Source organism: Austrofundulus limnaeus, unplaced genomic scaffold, assembly GCF_001266775.1.
Source record: "Austrofundulus limnaeus strain Quisiro unplaced genomic scaffold, Austrofundulus_limnaeus-1.0 Scaffold172, whole genome shotgun sequence".
NCBI lineage: Eukaryota > Metazoa > Chordata > Actinopteri > Cyprinodontiformes > Rivulidae > Austrofundulus > Austrofundulus limnaeus.
Genome location: NW_013952574.1, coordinates 1,066,258 through 1,073,983, shown reverse-complemented (window position 1 = coordinate 1,073,983; position 7,726 = coordinate 1,066,258). Strand labels below are relative to the sequence as shown.

The following is a 7,726-nucleotide window of genomic DNA, read 5'->3' as shown; positions in this document are numbered from 1 at the left end:
CAACTCCTGTATTTCCTTCATCTTTCAGCCCTTCTCAAACATCTCACAGTCATTTGGGACTGCTACATCTATCACTACTGCCTTCTTCTAGAATATCATTGCGATATAGGCACACACTTGATTAAAAGACTTCCTAACTGAATAGAAAATTTGATTTGCAGATGAGTAATTCTTTCAGTAGACACTGCTTCTGCTTAGTCCACAGAGAGTAACATTTATTAACTTAAAAAGTAATAAACAGTTTCTATATATTGGAATCTTTATTTCTGTGACACTAAGGGGGGAAATTTTAATCCCTGATTATTTGCTCTAATAAAACTTTGTTTATGTGAAGTGAGAAGTCCAAAATAGACATTTAAAAATAGAGAAAGCTTTATGGCCTCTCAAAGTGTGTCCTCAAGTGTTAAAGGAAAAAAAATCCTGGAGGCATTGATGAAGCAGCTCAGAACCTTGTAAGCTGTGACACATCGGCTGAGTAACGTGTGAAGCTTCAGGACGTTTGAGACATGCTCTGGATTTGTCTGTTATGCTGAGAGTGAAATCAACAAGAAGTCTTGTCTCTCAGAGGTAAACACCAGCTAACGTTTGTCTGTATAACTTTCTCAAAACAGATTTAACCCTTGTATGTTTCGGTGATTATGTTTCTTGTGACTGTGATGGACTTGCGACCTGTCCAGGGTGTACCCCGCCCCTCGCACTGTGACTGCTGGATTTGGGCACCAGTGACCCACGCAACCCTGAAAAGGAAGAAGCGTGTACAGAAAATGGATGGATGGATYGATGGATTATGTTTCGGGTCAATTTGACCCATTTCAATTTTTGTGTTGACCAAAATGCAGGTTATCCTTATTTTTTTCCAATGAAATTTTATGACTTTTCCCCATCTAGGCTCTTGAACTGCTGTGTAAAATCTGAACACTTTGATGTGTCATGGAGTGTCTGCACAGAGTTTGTATACAAAGATGATGTTGCGGYTCATTTTGACCCAGACTCAAAGTTGCTGGTTAAATCCATAATAGACATGTCTCTTTGATATACTTTATTTTGATTGCCTTTGAATAGCCATTCAGAACCAGGTGTGTGTGGAGGAGGGACTTTATTTCCCCTGTCCTTGTCACCGTGTCCATTCCCTTTCTTGGAGAAATGCACCAAAAATGAGCTCCAGACGATTTACAGTTGAAGAAGCTGCACTTTAAAAATGAAATGTTGGATTTACTTAACCATGTTATGTTACCTGGTTCCACCTAACTGAGTTGAGTAAATTCAAAGCAACATAGTCATGCTCTTTGGGTAAAAAACTGGTATATTGCTTTGAATTTACTCAACTCAGTTAAGTGGAACCAGGTAACATAACATGGTTAAGTAAATCCAACATTTCATTTTTACAGTGTGTATCGCAGCTTATGAACTTGGATAATGATATAGATAAAATATTTCAGAGATGGAGGATCTTTCAGAGTCAGAGGACAATGCTATTGATGATCCAGGTTATCAATTTTGCATGATGAGGAGGATTCAGAGGATGAGTTTGCTGGTGTGCCTTCAGCAGATGAAAACCAAGAAAAACAAAAATAGTCATCCACAGAGGGGACATGGGCATCCAAAGATGGTAAAACAAAATGGTCAATATCACCACACCAATGCTGAGGCAGATTGTCATCTTCTAATGTCATCAAAATGACTCTTGATCCGACAAGATTTTCTGTCACAAGAGTTGATGATATTGAATCAGCATTTCACTTCTTCATATCCCAACCCATAGAGAAGATAATCCTTGACATGACCAAATTTGGAGGGGAGGAGATTCTTTCAAGAAAAATGGAAGCCACTGGATCCAACTGACTTGAATTGTCGACAAGAGAAAGACAAACTTGGAGCAATCAGAGATGTCTGGGATAAATGGGTCGAAATCCTGCTTTTATTGTATAATCSTGGKCCCCATGTTWCTGTCGATGAGTGCCTCATTCCATTGAGAAGATGCTGTCCATTCCGACAGTATTTGCCAAACAAGCCTGCGGCAGTCTGTGATGCAAAATCCAGTTATGTGTGGAACCTCCAAGTATACAGTATACTAGAAAGCCACCTGGATGATCACCTGAGGAAAATCAGGGTATGCGTGTGGCATTGGAGATGACCGAAGGACTGCAAGGTTACAACATCACATGTGTCAACTTCTTTACATCCTACCYTCTTGGAGATGAACTTCAGGAGAGAAAGCTGTTGGGAATGGTCAGAAAAAATAGCAGAACTTCCCGGTGAGATTCTGAAGATGCAAGGAAAAACTAAATACTCTAAAATAAAGTTCTATGTTTGTTTAATTTCATTTTAACTGTTTTGAGTGAATTTACACAACACYGGTCAAAATGATCCGTAACATAATAAATGTAATTTTTTTCTCAACATAATACAAGGGTTAATTGGGTTTTTAATTATGAGTAGCTCAAACAGGAGGTCAAATAAATCACTGCAATGCTTCGTTCCTCCCTATAAATAAAACCAGCCAGGTTATGCTGTTAGAAACATTCAGGAGTCGGTACTGTCCAGATGAAAACAGTTGCTTAACTGCTGTCGAAGATGTTACCAGTAGGACACTGACGTTGGATTTTTTTTCTCCCATACAGACGAACACTCACCCCTTTACTGCTTTGATGTCTATACTGTTTCCAGTTGTGTCCTGTGTCGCTGAACATCAGCTGGTAGGCCGTCTGCCAGTCTGAGCTCCCGTATCGACCTTGTGTGGCAGCAGCGGTGATTTGTGTCCTCTCACCCAGGTCCACCTCCAACCACTGGTATTTGTCTGAGCTCAGAGGWGACCAACCGCCAGCTCCTGGGCAGAAACACAAGGGAGGAAAAATGTGAATTTAAACAAAAGAGTTTATAGTGGTTTGACTGAGCAAAATTATTTCTCTCAAAAGTTACTTGAATCTAAACGTGCTACAAAGCACTGCAGTTTCAAAACTGAATCTGTTTAAAAACCTCTTTATGTCTTTCTCAAACCACTCTGCTCTGCTTGAGTTTATTGGTTTTAAGACCATCAAGATTTTTATTGCTTAAAGTGCCTGTGACATCAAATTTTTGAAATTGATGTAAATGCATTTTGGAAATATAACATTGATAAAATTTTTGGGGAAAGAATTAATGTTGCTGAGATATACAGTTGTTCAGATATTTACATTTGAAGTAACAGGAAGTGATGTCAAAGGGGATTGTCTGCATGTAAACAGAGCATCGCTACAATGGCTGACAACACAGTAAAAAAATCTGATGTTTGTTTTGATCATTTTGAGTCACTATCAGTGAGATGAAGACGTTCAAATAATACTGTTTCAATAAACAAAGACAGAAGTCTTTTTTCTTAAAGAGTTTCCTTTTGATGTCACTTCCTGTTTCACTTTTGTTGGGACAATTAAAAAAAGTGCCAGTTATGTGACAAAGTGGATAAAATCATCAAGTCAAATTTCTTAAATATAAAGATGTTTGCTTGACATATTGGATTTGAAAAATATGTACTTGTGTAGTAATTGATGATGTAATGAGGGCTGCACTGGGCTAAACTCCCTTTTGTCTGACATGTGTTTCACACTAAATCCAGATCTCTTCTTTATCAGCAATGATCAGTTTATTCTGTTTCAGATTTCCTTATTTTTAATCTTACATTGACTGAGACGCAGACTGATCAGGTTCAAACAACCATTGCGTGCCTGGCATAACCCACTAGGAATGATATAACGTGGTCAATAGAAAATATGACCACCCTGGATTTGTTTGGGTATTTGTCAGGCTGCGGTCTGGGCAGCCCCTACTGCTGGTTTATCTGGGGGCCCGCTGCTACACGGCCCCCCGGTGGGGTGTGCGGCTGGCCGCCGGCGTGCTGGGGGTTCCTGCGGTCTGGGGCTGGGCACTGGGGTGTGTGCCGGCCTGGCCTGGTGACTGCCTGTTGGGGCTCGGGGCCTCTGGGCTTGTTGGGCTTTGGCCTGGAGGGGGTGCGCCCTGGGGGCCCGCACCTCTGTGCACTTTCCTGGATCTGCTCTGGTATGGCGGGTGCCGGTGGGGCCAATGAGTTTGTCACTGCTGGCCCCGGGGGCTGTGCGTGTGGTCGCTGGGGGGACTCTCCCAGTTCTCCCCTGTGGTCTGATCTGGGGGGTGGGTGGGCAGATCTTCCCGTGTGGGTGCTCCTTGGGGCTCTGCGCTCGGGATTCCTCTCGGGCCCTTGGGCTCTGGTCTTCCCTATGTCTGCCTCGTGTCTTGGGGGTTGGGTCTCCGGTCCTCCACAGTCACTATTAAATATTCCATTGGAGAAATCTTGTATATACATGCATGTTCACAACTGCTCACAAACAGGTGCTCTGATCCGGGGGGTTCTGACTGGTCACTGAGTGTGTATATACTGACAATATTTATGAATGTAGGCATGTATGTATGTATGTATGTATGTATATATTTAAATATGTATGGGTATGTGTATATATTTATATATGCCCTCTATGTATTTATCCATTTATTTTTCAGGTGAGTGGACAGATGTTGGGTGTGTGGTCCTGTGTTTTGTTGGTGTATATTTAATATAATCCTATTTCAATCTTTCTATCTTTCTAATTACTTCTCTCTCTGTTTTTCTCTCTATATATTTTCTCTTCACAAAAAAATCATAATGGTGTGGAGAGGATGGCTATAAGGGGAGAAGGGAGGCCGCCCAAAAAAAAAAAAAAAAGAAAATATGACCACCCAACTTCCTCATCCATGCAAAAACCAGGGCACCACTAAGCATGCTATTCATACATTATGACAGTCATAACACAGACAAACCCACCACCTAAGTGCCAAAGCTGTATGCTCACCTGTCACATTATCAATTTGCTTATTCACTCATGGCTCTTGTGCATGTCACAGACACTTTAAAGGGCGGGTGATCATGTAACAGATCTTCTGTGCGTCTGTGTGGGTGTGTCTTTGTCTGTTGATTAGCAAAATGTCTGATTAAACACTGGACAGATTCGTAAAAAAAACTTTCAGAATGTATTCACTGAATGCACTACACGTGAAATGAGCACTCACTGATCGGACAAGATCTTTGTTTAAGATATTGACACACAAGGTGAAGGGCCATGTGCATTGCTGTCATACTTCTTTATGAGTTGTTGCTTTGGACACAGAAAACTAAACTTCTTTCCTTGTTTTAGTTTACACACTTTTAAAACGTGTTAAAAAGAAAAGAAAAATCGAACTTATGTTGTGCTATTTAGTTGCATTCCATSCAGTCCAGAAACATGGGATTATTTTTATGCAGCTCAAACATAGATTGGTAAACAAATGAATTGGGCTGAAAGCAGTGAAGAAAGGAACCATGTTTGTTCTCCCTTTTGCTATCAACAACCTATTTCCACTTCCTGAACCTTATCCAGGCGATAGAAATCGTCCATCAAAATGCTCAAATTTGGATAAATCATCACTGGCTCTGAACCAGCAATTGCATGTTGATCGCCATCAAATGATCTGATAATGACTGAATATTCACCAAAACGCAGCAGAAAGGCTCTTTAGCGCCACACTTTCAATCCTTTCGTCCTGAAGTGACTTTAAGATGAGGAGCTGGTTGCTGTGAATCTGACTGAAACTCGTCTCTGATTATGTGTGCTGCATCACGAGCAGAGCAGCTGCAGCACACCAGAGCTGAAACAGGAGGGAAGCTTTTTGTTTTTCATCTGAACTGCAAAACTAGTGGAAAGACTGAGGAGCAAAGACAAGGATGCAACAATGACTTTACCAATGTGAAGCTGCTAAATGAGAGAATACCACAGAGTTTTTCATTGATTTTGAATCTTTGATGCATACGTCAAAATGTGGGCCACTGCACTGACTGCTAGCCTAATCATAAAAACTAAAAGGACTTTACTTAAAAAGTATTTGTATTTCATGTATTATATTATTGCATTTGGTCCACAACCCTCAGATAGATGACCCTCACAGGGAAAAAGTTTGGGCACCAGTGCTTCATGGGAGATTTTGCTAACAGACAGTCACAGGCAATGACATGATGGCCCAACTTGAGGAGGGTTTTTTTTTATTCTTTTATTTTTATCTTATTTTCAGTATTATTAACCTTAGAAATCTGCCAAAAGGTATTTCACCTTCTCTCCGGTTCAGCTTGGCAAAGCCCGGGTCGTGACTGCTGGACAGCTGTGAGGAGCTCCTGAAGGACGATGGCGACAGGTTGGGCACTAGTGGACTGTGACACGTCTCTGAGAAACAGATAAACAAACCATTTACTGCTCGTGCATTTACTTCCAGTTTCCATGGTGAGAACGTGTCAAATGAGCACACTCTAAAAATCAATAATGTCAGTTTACACACAAAACTGTTCCACTTTTTATAATAAAATTAAGTTATTTGCATGTTGTGGCCTCAAAATTAAGCCACTTCAGCCCCTAATGCAGTCATTAAAGTTTGAACATAAACTTGAATGAAAGGAAAGCTCTTTAGAATTGAAGTACGCATCCGAAATACTATTATAATTAATGTACATGCATTTTACAGTACAGGAAAAATTGCCTTACATTTGACATTTTGCTGTGTAGATGTCATTTGAATTCTGAGTGACAATATTCAGAAGTGCTTGAAAGGCCTTTTAGCAAATGACATCTTCCACTGCCTTGAGGCAAATGTTAGGGAACATGTAAAGGACAATAAAATATTAATACCAATAGCTTTCGGATGAAAAAAAAAACCCAACCTTTTCTAACATAGTTCATGTTCTCATGGCTTTGTCTGCTAATCTGGTGAAGTGCAGGAGGGATAAAAATAATGTAAACAATGTAAAAAAGCAAAAACCGTTGATGTTCTGATGGATGGGCTTGTCCCTGTTTAACATGTTTTATGAAACATCCTCAGTATAGCTCATAGCCACATGTAAATGACATATACATGAGCTTGACTTATTTCATTACAGCAGGAAACAGTTTCTTTTGTCATTTAATACATAATTTACATGTAAGACAGTAACCTCAGGGCACTGAGAACAGCTTTGTAAACACAATAATGAGCAGGGGGATCACCACTGTTCAGAGGTTTTATGGTAATAATCACCGTAAATCACCATTTCACCATATAATGAATGGGTGAATGTCTGAAGTGTAAAGTGCTTTGGAGTCCGTGCAGCCTTGATAAAGCACTATATAAGTTCAGGCCATCTACCATTTAACATCTGTGATGTCTATTTCTTGACTAAATTTCTTTCTAAATCTTGACTCAGAGCTACTAAACTCAAGTTGAAGCTGGGTTTTTATTTCAGAAACAGAGCCTGTTTTTCAGCTAAAGTAAGGAACACCATGGTAGCTGCTACTTTTATGCCTTTACTGGACTATGGAGACATGCTGTATCTGAGTCCTGCATCAAAACATCTACAGTCCTTAGATACTGTCTACCACGGTGCCCTGAGGTTCATCACTGGCTCCAACTCATCACTGTGAGCTGTTCATTAAATCAGGTTGGTCTTCGCTTACAACTCGCAGATACACACACTGGATAGCTCTAATATATACAAGACCCTCCTGAACTTAGCTCCAACACCTTACTTCAAAGAACCAACAGCCACTCCTCACTACGATCCACTAATGTTATCCTCCTAACAGTACCACGGGTCACAACTGCACTGGGAAAGAGAGCTTTCAGCTAAGAAAGTAAGTAAGTAAGTAAGTAAGTAAGTAAGTAAGTAAGTAAGTAAGTAAGT

General features: G+C 40.4%; 1 pseudogene; it reads right to left on the bottom strand.

Moving 5' to 3' along the window:
- The window catches only part of LOC106523965 (contactin-associated protein-like 5), a 34,729-nt pseudogene that overhangs the window by 23,889 nt on the left and 3,114 nt on the right, over positions 1 to 7,726 (bottom strand).